This window comes from Tursiops truncatus, chromosome 5, assembly GCF_011762595.2.
Source record: "Tursiops truncatus isolate mTurTru1 chromosome 5, mTurTru1.mat.Y, whole genome shotgun sequence".
NCBI lineage: Eukaryota > Metazoa > Chordata > Mammalia > Artiodactyla > Delphinidae > Tursiops > Tursiops truncatus.
Genome location: NC_047038.1, coordinates 55,870,025 through 55,884,275, shown reverse-complemented (window position 1 = coordinate 55,884,275; position 14,251 = coordinate 55,870,025). Strand labels below are relative to the sequence as shown.

The 14,251-nt window shown below is 35.6% G+C and overlaps 1 non-coding gene across 1 annotated transcript; it reads right to left on the bottom strand.

The window, feature by feature from the left end:
- Positions 1-13,068: 13,068 nt before the first annotated feature.
- Positions 13,069-13,175, bottom strand: LOC117312515 (U6 spliceosomal RNA). The gene has a single exon (XR_004526839.1). It is a non-coding gene; the product is annotated as a U6 spliceosomal RNA (small nuclear RNA).
- Positions 13,176-14,251: the final 1,076 nt, after the last annotated feature.

Sequence of the window (14,251 nt, the reverse complement as noted above, 5' to 3'; positions counted from 1 at the left end):
AATATTGCCTTCATTAAATGTTTTTCTTTGAACAAAATTGTTTACCGAACAGAAACTAAGAACATGACATACAGTGAGATTATAAACTATGGTTATTTTTTGGCTGTTGCTAAAACATGGGAATATTAGGTTGGTTGTTACTACTGCCCTCCCCTCAAAATATAGTTGAGTAAAACACAAGGGTTTTCCCTTGGAAAAAAGGTGTTATCCAACCAGCAAAAATATGGAAAAACAAAATGAGCCGCTAATGAAGTAAAAAAAAAAAAAGGTTATGTGAGATGTACAAAGTATAATTGTCTATATATCATCTTTGAATGTGAATACATTGAATTCTTCTGTTTAAAACAAAGAGACGGTAGGTCATAAAAATGCTGTTGAGTCCTATGCTCTTAAGAAAAGCAACAAGAAGAGAAAAAATTAATATGAAAAAATAAAAGGAGATTGAAATGAAATAAAATGAGTGAGGAGATATTGGCCAAAGGCACACAGTAATAATGAGTAGGAAATATATATAGACAAGCTAAAATTTAAGCCTAGCTAAAGCATTAAGAAGAACAGACAGTATTATTTTTTGATCATTTGATAACATGTAGATGATAAAAGAGTTAAAAATCCTTATAGAGCAAACAGCAGATAAATATATAAATGAAAAACTTGGAAATGCCCCCCCAAAATTTTTTTTAATAAAATAAGAATTGTAGATTTCAATAATCTCTTTAAAGTCTGAGTGATCCAAAAGGAAATAAATATTAACAGAACAAAAATGTAATTAATAAAATCAATTTAATAGGAATACCTAGAATCATGGCTATTTCATACAGGATGCAAATACTTTTTTAAGTCTGTAGAAAATTTACAAAACAGCTCACATACTAGAACTCACAAATAAATTCATAAAATGAATCTTTACAAATTATAAAGCTGAACATTTTTAGGCCTTGTTTTTGGTCATCCAAAAAAATAGAACTAAATAATATGATGACTGAAAAATCCTAACTACTTTTGAATTCAGAAATGTAGTTCTAGAATACTTTTGAATAATCCAATGGAAAATTTAAAAATATATAGAAAGCAATAAATATGAGAACACTTCATATCAAAACCTCTGGGATGAGGCTTATGTACCAAGAATAAATTTATAGTTTTAAATACCATCATTATAAGAAAGGGAAATGCCCACATTTAATTGGCTTACTTCTTTTAAACAATTAGGCAATGAACTCCATAATTTAACAAGGTAAACCAAATAAAATAGGTAGATGAATTTAATAAAGATAGAATAAAATTTAAGGAAAAAATAGTCTTCAGTATACATAAATGCAGAAGCTCATACTTTTAAGTCAAGTGAAATTTATTAAAAGGGGGAGAAAGTAAACATACATGAATGGGAGTGAAAAGGAGAAATAAAAAAGATATAGGATAAATCAAATCATTAAACATCATTCCTCATTAAACCTTATAGAACACATTTTAAAAATTTTGAGGAAATGGATGATTTCTAACAAAAACAAATTATTAAAATTGATTCAAGAAGTAGAAAAATTGAAAGGATGCATTTCAATATAAGGAACAGAATATGTGTTTAAAAGCTACACTATAAGGGACCTGGATCAACTAAGTTTTAGCCAACCATTAGATAACCTCATTCTCAGTTTATTTAAATTATTTCAAGATATAAAAAGAGGCAAAGAATTCTCCAGTTTATTTTATGAGACCAGGTTGATTTAAATTTCCAATCTTAAAAAGGAAAAGAGAGAGAAAAAATGAGAGAAAAGACAGAAAGAAAGAGAAATTGTTTATGAATATAAAAATATATATCCTAAATAAAATATGAACAAATAGAAGCAAGCAATGCACGAAAATATAATGTAAAATTACTAAACAGGGTTTATTCCATTAATCAAAGTGTGACTCAATATCAAAAAAATTATATATATTTTTACCTTCACACATTCAAGGAGAAAAAAGTGAAACATTCTACTCATAGGTTCCAATAAGGCATTTGGTAATATCAAAATTCATTCTGAATGAAAAGTATGGGTATAACAGAAATAGAAGGAAAAAAATTATTAAACCATTTACCAGAACCCTAGAGCAAACATTATCCTACAGGACAAAATTCTAAAATTATTTAAAACAAATAAGTTAATATGAACCCAACTCTCATCATATTATGTAACGTTTTCTTGAGTTTTTAGCAATATAGGAATGCAGAAATCAATCAATACCAACTTTGTAAAAGAGAGAAAATTATGTTTCCTTGTGATAATATGATTTATGCCTACAACGCTCATCTTTGTTCTCAAACTACTGAAATGAGTTAGGTTACTTGATAAAGTGACTTGATATAAAATTAATGATTACAAAATCAGTAGGTTGTCTTGAATTTAGCAGTAAACACTGATGAAAAAAAATGGGAAAATTAATCTATTCAGAACAAACAACAGCTAATCCAACAAAACAAAATCAGGAAACTTTATGAAATGCTTACCCATAAATTTAATAAGAAAGACAGAGAATGTATATGAACAAAGTGAGAGTACATTTATTGAAAGACAAAATGAGATCTGCACAAAAGTCATCCCATGTTCTCGGATGGGAAGAAATTATGTTAAAATATATAATTATATCCAAATAAATTTATACATTTAGTACAATTAACCTAATCTCTAATGCTTTCTAAATCTATGTATAAAAACTTTAGATGTACTTCACAAGGTACGAACGTAATTTGAAAGTGTCAGGACAACAATCTAAAATAACAAGTTTTATTTATATTCTAGCTATTACTGAGTTACTTACAAAGTTACCCAGACATTCTCATATCTTGAACTTCTGCTCATTTCTTGAACATTTTGGTGACTGTGGTGAGAGTTTTACAGCAATACATCATAAGATATTTGGTTCACCATGTATTATTTTGTATTGTTCTTTGGAAAAATAGTAAAATAAGGAAGAAAAATGACTTGTTTCCACACTGCAGAAAATATTCTTGCTTGCCACAATAACTCTATTATAAACTGATGAAACATAGATGTGATTTTCTAAGCTATTTTATTAAAAAATATAAAATTTTAATCTAATATTTTAATTTTTATATTCAAAGGAATAATAAAAAAATGAAGCCAAAATAATACAATGTGGTAAAAGCACCTGCAGTAGATTTCTAAGAGCCATATGTTTGTATTTAGAAAAGAGCATTTGTATAATTCGTAAGTCATGTGTATGGTTCAATTAATGCCATAGTTTTTTTTTTTAATTTTATTTATTTATTTATGGCTGTGTTGGGTCTTCGATTCTGTGCGAGGGCTTTCTCTAGTTGCAGCGAGCAGGGGCCACTCTTCATCGCGGTGCACGGGTGTCTCACTATCGCGGCCTCTCTTGTTGTGGAGCCCAGGCTCCAGACGCGCAGGCTCAGTAATTGTGGCTCACGGGCCTAGTTGCTCCATGGCATGTGGTATCTTCCCAGACCAGGGGTCGAACCGGTGTCCCCTGCATTGGCAGGCAGATTCTCAACCACTGCGCCACCAGGGAAGCCCAGATTTTTTTTTAATATACATATTACGGGTCTTTATATTTTTATTTTTTATATTTTTAACATCCTTATTTCACTATGATTGCTTTACAATGTTGTGGTAGTTTCTGATGTACAACAAAGTGAATATGCTATAATTATACATATATCCCCATATCTCCTCCCTCTTGGATCTCACTTGCACCCTACCTATCCCACCCGTCTAGGTGGTCACAAAGCACCAAGCTGATCTCCCTGTGCTATGCAACTGCTTCACACTAGCTATCTGTTTTACATTTGGTAGTGTATGTATGTCAATGCTACTGTCCCACTTCGTCCCAGCTTAGCCTTCCAGTGTCCTCAAGTCCATTCTCTACATCTGCGTTTTTAATCCTGTCCTGCTGCTGGTTCATCAGAACCACTTTTTGTTTAATTCCATATATATGTGTGAGCATAGAGTATTTGTTTTTCTCTTTCTGACCTATATCACTCTGTATGACAAACACTAGGTTCATCCACCTCACTACAAATAACTCAGTTTCATTTCTTCTTATGATTGACTAATATTCCATTGTATATATGTGTCACATCTTCTTTATCCATTCATCTGTCAATGGACACTTAGGTTGCTTCCATGTCCTGGCTATTGTAAATAGAGCTGCAATGAACATTGTGGTACATGACTCTTTTTGAATTGTGGTTTTCTCAGGGTATATGCCCAATAGTAGGATTGCTGGGTCATATGATAGTTCTATTTTTAGTTTTTTAAGGAAGCTCCATACTGTTCTCCATAGTAGCTGTATCAACTAACATTCCCACCAACAATGCAAGAGGGTGCCCTTTTCTCCACACCCTTTCCAGCATTTATTGTTTGTAGATTTTTCAATGATGGCCATTCTGACAGGTGTGAGGTGATACCTTATTGTACATTTGATTTGCATTTTTCTAATGATTAGTGATGTTGAGCATCTTTTCATGTGCCTCTTGGCCATCTGTATGTCTTCTCTGGAGAAATGTCTATTTAGGTGTTCCACCCATTTTTGGATTGGGTTGTTTCTTTTTTAATATTGAGCTGCATGAGCTGCTTGTAAATTTTGGAGATTAATCCTTTGTCAGTTGCTTTGTTTGCAAATATTTTCTCCCATTCTGAGGGTTGTCTTTTAGTCTTGTTTATGGTTTCCTTTGCTGTGCAAAATCTTTTATGTTTTAATAGGTCCCATTTGTATATTTTTGTTTTTATTTCCATTATTCTAGGAGTTGGGTCAAAAAGGATCTTGCTGTGATTTATGTCAAGGAGTCTTCTTTCTAAGTTTTCCTCTAAGAGTTTTATAGCATCTGGCCTTAACATTTAGGTATTTAATCCATTCTGAGTTTATTTATCTGTGTGGTGTTAGGAAGTGTTCTATTTTCATTCTTTTACATGTAGCTGTCCAGTTTTCACAGCACCACTTATTGAACAGGCTGTCTTTTCTCCCTTGTATATTCTTTCCTCCTTTAGCAAAATAAGGTGACCATATGTGCTTGGGTTTATGTCTGGGCTTTCAATCCTGTTCCATTGATCTATATTTCTCTTTCTGTGCCAGTAACATACTGTTGATTGCTGTAGCTTAGTAGTATAGTCTGAAGTCATGGAGCCTGATTCCTGCAGCTCCATGTTTCTTTCTCAAGATTGCTTGGGCTATTCGGGGTCTTTTGTGTTTCCATACAAATTGTGAAATTTGTTTTCTAGTTCTGTGAAAAATGCCATTAGTAGTGTGATAGGGATTGCGCTGAATCTGTAGATTGCTTTGGGTTGTATAATCATTTTCACAATGTCGATTCTTCCAATCCAAGAACATGGTATATCTCTCCATCTATTTGTATCATCTTTAATTTCTTTCATCAGTGTCTTATAGTTTTGTGCACACAGGTCTTTTGTCTCCTTAGGTAGGTTTATTCCTAGGTATTTTATTATTTTTGTTGCAATGGTAAATGGGAGTGTTTCCTTAATTTCTCTTTCAGATTTTTCATCATTAATATATAGGAATGAAAGAGATTTCTGTGCATTAATTTTGTATCCTGCTACTTTACGAAATTCATTGATTAACTCTAGTAGTGTTCTGGGAGCATCTTTAGGATTCTTTATGCATAGTATCATTTCATCTGCCAACAGTGACAGTTCTACTTCTTTTCCGATTTGGATTCCCTTTATTTCTTTTTCTTCTCTGATTGCTGTGGCTAAAACTTCCAAAACTATGTTGAATAAGAGTGGTGAGAGTGGGCAACCTTGTCTTGCACCTGATCTTAGTGGAAATGCTTTCAGTTTTTCACCATTGAGAATCATGTTGGCTGTGGGTTTGTCATATATGGCCTCTATTGTGATGAAGTAGGTTCCCTCTATGCCTACTTTCCGGAGAGTTTTTATCATAAATGTTGAATTTTGTCAAAAGTGTTTTCTGCATCTATTGAGATTATCATATTGTTTTTATCCTTCAATTTGTTAATATGGTGTATCACATTGATTGATTTGCATATATTAAATAATCTGCATTCCTGGGATAAACCCCACTTGATCATGGTATATGATCCTTTCAATGTGCTGTTGGATCCTGTTTGCTAGTATTTTGTTGAGAAATTTTGCATCTATATTCATCAATGATATTGGCCAGTAGTTTTCTGTTTTCGTGACATCTTTGTTGTGTTTTGGTATCAGGGTGATGTTGACCTCATAGAATGAGTTTGGCAGTGTTTCTCTCTGTGCTATATTTTGGAAGATTTTGAGAAGGAATGGTGTTAGCTCTTCTTTAAATGTTTGATAGAATTCACCTGTGAAGCCATCTGGTCCTGGACTTTTGTTTGTTGGAAGATTGTTAATCACAGTTTCAATTTCAGTGCTTGTGATTTGTCTGTTTATATTTTCTATATCTTCCTGGTCAGTATCAGAAGGTTGTGCTTTTCTAAGAATTAGTCCATTTCTTCCAGGTTGTCCATTTTATTGGCATATCGTTGCTTTTAGTAATCTCTCCTGATCCTTTGTATTTCTGCAGTGTCAGTTGTTACTTCTTTTTCATTTCTAATTCTATTGAGTTGAGTCTTCTCTCTTTTCTTCTTCATGAGTCTGGCTATTGGTTTATCAATTTTGTTTGTCTTCTCAAAGAAACAGCTTTTAGTTTTATTGATCTTTGCTATTGTTTTTTTCATTTCTTTTTCATTTATTTCTGATCTGATCTTTATGATTTCTTTCCTTCTGCTAACTTTGGGGTTTTTTTGTTTTTCTTTCTCTAATTGCTTTAGTGTATGGCTAGGTTGTTTTTTTAGAGATTTTTCTTGTATCTTGAGGTAGGTTTGTATGGCTATAAACTTCCTTCTTAGAACTGCTTTTGTTGCATCCCATAAGTTTTGGGCCATCGTGTTTTCACTGTCATTTGTTTCTAGGTATTTTTTGATTTCCTCTTTGATTTCTTCATTGATCTCTTGATTATTTAGTAGTGTATTGATTAGTCTCCATGTGTTTGTATTTTTTTCCTGTAATTGATATCTAGTCTCGCAGCATTGTTGTTAGGAAAGTTACTTGCTATGAATTCAATTTTCTTAAATTTATCAAGGCTTGGTTTGTGACCCAAGATATGATCTATCCTGGAGAATATTCCATGAGCACTTGAGAGGAACATGTATTCTATTTTTTTTTTTTTTGGATGGAATGTTCTATCAATATCAATTAAATTATTATTTTTTAGTGTGTCATTTAAAGCTTGTGTTTCCTTGTTTATTTTCATTTTGGTTGATCTGTCCATTGGTGAAAGTGGGGTGTTAAAGTCCACTACTATGATTGTCTTACTGTCCATTTTGTCTTTTATGGCTGTTAGCATTTGCCTTATGTCTTGAGTTGTTCCTATGTTGGGTGCGTAAATATTTACAATTGTTATATCTTCTTCTTGGATTGAGCCCTTGATCATTATGTTGTGTCCTTCTTTTTCTCTTTTAATAATCTTTATTTTAAAGTCTATTTTGTCTGATATAAGAATTGTTACTCCAGCTTTCTTTTGATTTCCTTTTGCATGGAATATATTTTTCCATATTCTCACTTTCAGTCTGTATGTGTCCCTAGGTCTGAAGTGGGTCTCTTGTAGACTGCATATGTATGGGTCTTATTTTTATATCCATTCAGCCAGTCTGTGTCTTTTGGTTGGAACATTTACTCCATTTACATTTAAGGTAATTATCGATATGTATGTTCCCATTACCATTTTCTTAATTGTTTGAGGTTTATTATTGTAGGTCTTTTTCTTCTCTTGTGTTTCCTGCCTAGAGAAGTTCCTTTAGTATTTGTTGTAAAGCTGGTTTGTTGGTGCTGAATTCTCTTAACTTTTGCTTGTCTGTAAAGGTTTTAATTTATCTGTAGAATCTGAAGGAGATCCTTTCTGGGTAGAGTAATCTTGGTTGTAGGTTTTTCCATTTATCATTTTAAATATGTCCTGCAACTCCCTTCTGGCTTGCAGACTTTCTGCTGAAATATCAGCTTGTAACCTTATGGGGATTCCCTTGTATGTTACATTTGTTTTTCCCTTGCTGCTTTTTTTTTTCCCCTTGCTGCTTTTAATATGTTTTCTTTGTGTTTAATTTTTGATAGTTTGATTAATATGTATCTTGACATGCTTCTCCTTGGATTTATCCTGTACGGGACTCTCTGCACTTCCTGGATTTGATTGACTGTTTCCTTTCCCATGTTAAGGAAGTTTTCCAGTACAATCTCTTCATATATTTTCTCAGACCACACCCTTTCTTTTTCTCTTCTTCTTTTAGGACACCTGTAATTCGAATGTTGGTGAATTTAATATTGTCCCAGAGGTCTCTGAGACTGTCCTCAATTCTTTTCATTCTTTTTTTTTTAATTAATTTATTTATTTATGGCTGTGTTGGGTCTTCATTTCTGTGTGAGGGCTTTCTCTAGTTGTGGCAAGTGGGGACCACTCCTCATTGCGGTGCACGGGCCTCTCATTATTGCGGTCTCTCTTGTTGTGCAGCACAGGCTCCAGACACACAGGCTCAGCAGTTCTGGCTCACGGGCCTAGTTCCTCCGTGGCATGTGGGATCTTCCCAGACCAGGGCTCGAACCCATGTCCCCTGCATTAACAGGCAGATTCTCAACCACTGTGCCACCAGGGAAGCCGCTCTTTTCATTCTTCTTTTTGTAATTTTTTTTAATTTTTTTTTTAGTCTTCTCTGCAGTAGTTATTTCCAATATTTTATCTTCCAGGTCACTTATCTGTTCTTTTGCCTCAGTTATTCTGATGTTGATTCCTTCTAGAGAATTTTTAATTTCATTTATTGTGTTGTTCATCATTGTTTGTTTGCTCCTTAGTTCTTCTAGGTCCTTGTTAAACATTTCTTGTATTTTCTCCATTCTATTTCCAAGATTTTCAATCATCCTTAATATCATTATTCTGAATTCTTTTTTCAGGTAGACTGCCTATTTCCTCTTCATTTGTTTGGTCTGGTGGGTTTTTACCTTGCTTCTTCATCTGCTGCATATTTCTCTGTCTTCTCATTTTGTTTATTTACTGTATTTGGGCTCTCCTTTTTGCAAGCTGCAGGTTCGTAATTCCCATTGTTTTTGGTGTCTGCCCCCAGTGGGTGAAGTTGGTCCAGTGGCTTCTGTAGGCTTCCTGGTGGAGGGGGCTGGTTCCTCTGTTCTTGTGGGTAGGGCTAGATCTTGTAATTCTGGTGGTCAGGGCATCTGGTGGTGTGTTTTGGGATGTCTGTGAACCTAGTATGATTTTAGGTTGCCTCTCTGCTAATGGGTGGCGTTGTGTTCCTGTTTTGCTAATTGTTTGGCATGGGGCTTCCAGCACTGGAGTTTGCTGGCCATTGTGTGGAGCTGGGTCTTAACTTTGAGGTGGTCATCTCTGGGAGAGCTCTCACTGATTGATATTACTTGGGGCCAGGAAGTCTCTCGTTGTCCGAAGTCCTGAACTCAGCTCTCCCACCTCAGAGTCTCTGGCCTGATAACAGGCCAGAGCACCAAGGCCCTGTCAGCCACATGGCTCAGAAGAAAAGGGAGAAAAAAAGAAGGAAAAAACTAATAATAAATTTAAAATAATTAAAAAACATTATTAATATAAAAATGTTTTAAATTAGTAAAATAAATATATCATAATAAAAAAAGAAGAGAGCTACCAAACCAATAAACAAGTCCACCAATGATAACAAGCACTAAAAAGTATACTATTATAAACATAAAAATAGTAACAAATCAGTCACAGACAGCAAACCCCAAGTCTACAGTTGCTCCCAGAATCCACCACCTCAATTTTGGGATCATTCTTTGTCTATTCAGGTATTCCACAGACTCTGGATACATCATGTTGATTGTTGGGATTTAATCCGCTGCTCCTGAGGCTGCATGGAGAAATTTCCCTTTCTCTTTTTTGTTTGCACAGCTCCTGGAGTTCAGCTTTGGTTTTAGCCCCACCTCTGCCTGTAGCTTGCCCTCAGGCCTCTGTTCCAGCTCAGACAGGACGGGTTAAACAGCAGCTGATTAGGGAGCTCTGGGTCATTCATGCTGAGGGAAGGGAGGGGTAACTGTAGCTATAATTGGAATGTGGGGCTAGCCTGCAGCGGCAGAGGCTGATGTTACATTTCAACTGCCTGAGGCCTGCCATGTGTTCTCCCAGGGAAGTTGTCCCTGGATTATGGGACCCTGGCAGTGGCGAGCTGCACAGTCTCCTGGGGCATGGTATGGATAGTGACCTGTGCCTGCACACAGGATTCTTGGTGGCTGCAACAGCAGCATTAGAATTTCACGCCCATCTCTAGTGTCCGAGCTGATAGCCACAGCTTATGCTTGTCTCTGGATCTTGTTTAGGCGGTGCTCTGCCTTCTGTGGGCAGAAGGGGAAGGAATCCCCTTTCCTCGCACACCCTGAAACAATGGTCTCTTGCCTCTTAGGCAAGTCCAGACTTTTTCCTGGACTCCCTCCCAGCTAGCTGTGAAACACTAGCCTCCTTCAGGCTGTGTTCACGCAGCCAACCCCAGTCCTCTCCCTGGGATCTGACCTCCAAAGCACAAGCCACAGCTGTCAGCCACCACCTGCCCCAGTGGGTGTGCAGACAACTGTCTCAGGCTGGTGAATGTTGGTCGGCACTGTTCCTCTGTGAGGGAATCTCTCTGCTTTGCCCTCTGCACCCCTGTTGCTGCACTCTCCTCCATGGCTCCAAAGCTTCCCCCTGCCCAACCCCTGTCTCCACCAGTGTAGGGCCTTCCTAGTGTGTGGAAATTTTTCCTGCTTCACAGCTCCCTCCCAGAGATGCAGGTCCCATCCCTATTCTTTTGTCTCTGTTTTTTCTTTTTTCTTTTGCCCTACCCAGGTACATGGGGATTTTCTTGCCTTTTGGGAAGGCTGAGGTCTTTTGCCAGCATTCAGTAGGTGTTCTGTAGGATTTGTTCCACATGTAGCTGTATTTTTGATGTATTTGTGGGGAGAAAGGTGATCTCCATGTCTTACCCCTGCCATCATGAAGATCTCTAAGGGTCTTTTTTCCATAGTGATTTTTGACAGGAGTAGGGACAGCTTATTTAATGAGTCAATGTTTTAAATTAGATATATTTACTTTTTGACCACCCTCCACCCCAAATATCCCAAACTACTTAAATGACAAGATAATTTGCATATATAGGATATTTAATAACTATACATTTTTCCACAACTAGAATTAAAAATTTGTGAAACAGGTAACACACCTTACACATTTTAGGTATATAATGTATTCCTAAACAGATGACACAGTATTTGTCGGAACATATTTGTTAGTTGATGCACACACACCTCACACACATACACCATAAAAAATGCATTTAATTGGCTTTTATTGCGCTTCATCCATAGAAAAAATAAATAGTTATCCAAATAGCTATATTCCCCCACCCCATATTTTATAGCCCCTATGCATTCAGTAGAGATGATGTGGCTACTTTTGGTCAATGGATTCTAAGCAGAAGGTCTTCATCTCTGAAGTCGGAATAAAGTATAAGATAGCAAGTGTGCTACTGCCACTTTTCACCTATTATAATGAAAAAGAAGGTCACATGGTCCATATGTAATTAACAGATGGTAGAGGCTCAATCAGCCTGGGTCTGTGAATGAATGTGTGGAGAGACTGTATCCTACCTTGACCAACCTTAGCTATCTGCCAAGAGATAGAAATAAAAATTGTTGTTTGTGTGTTAAATGACAAAAATACTGTGATTGATTTGTGATTGTGGTTTAACATAGGCTTCTTGACTAATACTCCTCAAGTCTCTATATTCAGACAAAATAGAACACATGATCTTGCCATAAAAATAGAATTTGTATAAATACATTTGTTCTTTTCCTTTTGGCTATATTTTATGGTATATTCTTTTATCTTTTAATTTTTTATCAGATAATTACAGCTTGGATTATACTTTCCTTCTGTTATAACTATGTTGTATTTTTTAAAACTATTTCATATATTCATTAAGGTTTTATTGAGTAATTAGGGTAAAGGTTTAATAGGACTGACACAAGCTGAATTATAACAATATTTGCCATGAAGTTGTTGTCCATTTAGTAGCAAAAAATAATAAAGAATACAAATAGCTATGACACAAGTTTGAATTTTGTTAATAGCATAACAGACTCCCTAGATAAAGAGTTCAATCACCAGGGTAGTTTTTAAAAGTAGCATGTAGCTAGCGTTAATAAGGAGCCCCATTATGTATAAATTTCAAACACTTTCCATCAAAGTCCCTAGGAATGTCCAGATATTACCTGCCCTGCTTCTGCCCTCCTTCTGACAATTCAATTTGATTATTCACCTGTTTTTAAAAGGCAGTGAGCATGAGAGCTTCAATGATGGAGGAAGATGGCAGAGGTATTTCCTATGACATAGAGCCAATCCTCAGCAAGCGTATGCAGGAGAACACACAGAGAATAGATGCTCTGACTTGAATTGCTTCCTAGGGGCACAAGCTATGGACCCTGTGTGATATTCAAACATAAGCGCTTAGCTTGTTGAAGAAAATGAGGGGCTGCTTTTCTTGCCAAATCCTCATCAAATTTTAATAGAGCCATCAGAAGTCAATAATTAAATTCTCAACCAAGAGGGACTTTTAATAGGGGATTTACAGCTTGTATGATCTTTCTTTTTGTAGATATGCAGTCTATATTTCAGAGATCGGACACAAAGCATTCACTAAAACATTGTAGACAATTGTCATCATTTACATGGTAAAGTCAAATCTCACCCAAAATTTAAGGCCATTATTTCTGGGGGTCTCCTATAGCATATTACTCTTCAAAAACTAAACAAAACTTTTTTTTTTTTTTTTTTTTGTGGTATGCGGGCCTCTCACTGTTGTGGCCTCTCCCATTGTGGCACACAGGCTCTGGACGCGCAGGCTCAGCGGCCATGGCTCACGGGCCCAGCCGCTCCGCGGCATGTGGGATCTTTCCGGACCAGGACACGAACCTGTGTCCCCTGCATCGGCAGGCGGACTCTCAACCACTGCGCCACCAGGGAAGCCCTAAGCAAAACTTTAATTTCCCCCCAACTTAAATACCATAGTTCTTCATGAATTTGCATATCATCCTTGCACAGGGGCCATGCTAATCTTCTCTGTATCATTCCAATTTTAGTATATGAGCTGCTGAAGCGAGCACAAAATACCATAGTTCTGAAAGGGATATAGAATTGACCAGAGGTGAGAGTGATGAACTCTAGGACCACGTCCTGGAATGACTTCTTTAGGCTCTGCAGGATGGCCTGGAAGACTCAAATAAAAATCCATATTGACAAATACTACAATCCAACCTCAAATAAAAATCCAAATTGACAAATAAAATAGAAATCAATATTGACTCAAATAAAATAAAAAATAAAATAAAACTCCATATTGACAAATAAAATTAAAATCCATACTGACAAATACTACAATCCCCCCTCTACTGAGGGAGATGAACAGATTTAAGGCAGGAAGATGGAGGAAAAGAGGCTGAGAAAACTATCAACACAGAGATGAGATGTAAAGAACTAACCTATGATTCAAAGATTTTAAACAACAAAAGCCCAGAAATGTTTTTTCTTTAACTTTTTATTTGATATTGGAGTATGGTTGATTAACAATGTTGTGTTAGTTTCAGGTGTACAACAAAGTGATTCAGTTATACATATACATATATCCTTTTTCAAATTCTTTTGGAAATGCTTTTTCTTTAAACAAAATAATTATGTTGATATGACATAACCTAATTGAAGCTGAGAGCTGCCCCATCTTACTCCACTTTCTAATTTCCATAATCTTTACCAACAAATAGTTGGCTCCACTAAAAGATGAGTGATAAACAGGAAAGACACAAGTCATGATCCTACATTACAAAAGAGTAAACACAGAAAGCAAAAGCATATGAAGACACTACATTCTGAGAGCACTTACCTAAAAAATTAAATAACATTTGTAATAAACATAGCTTCAAGAGATCTTAATAATAAAGGAAGCTCAAAGATTAGGTGAATATGATTGAAGAATAGATTATAAAAATGTGAAAAAGATTAAGGAATCTAGCAGAAAACAATAGAGCAGAAAAGGATAACAGAAATAAACACCATATTAGAAGCAAGGGACATATAAACAAATGCAACTCAAAATCTCAGAGTGATTATGAGTGATTATCTCATAATAGATAATAAAAAATTGAAATGTAAAATGATTAATGGCTCATTTTTGAGAAGATAAGTG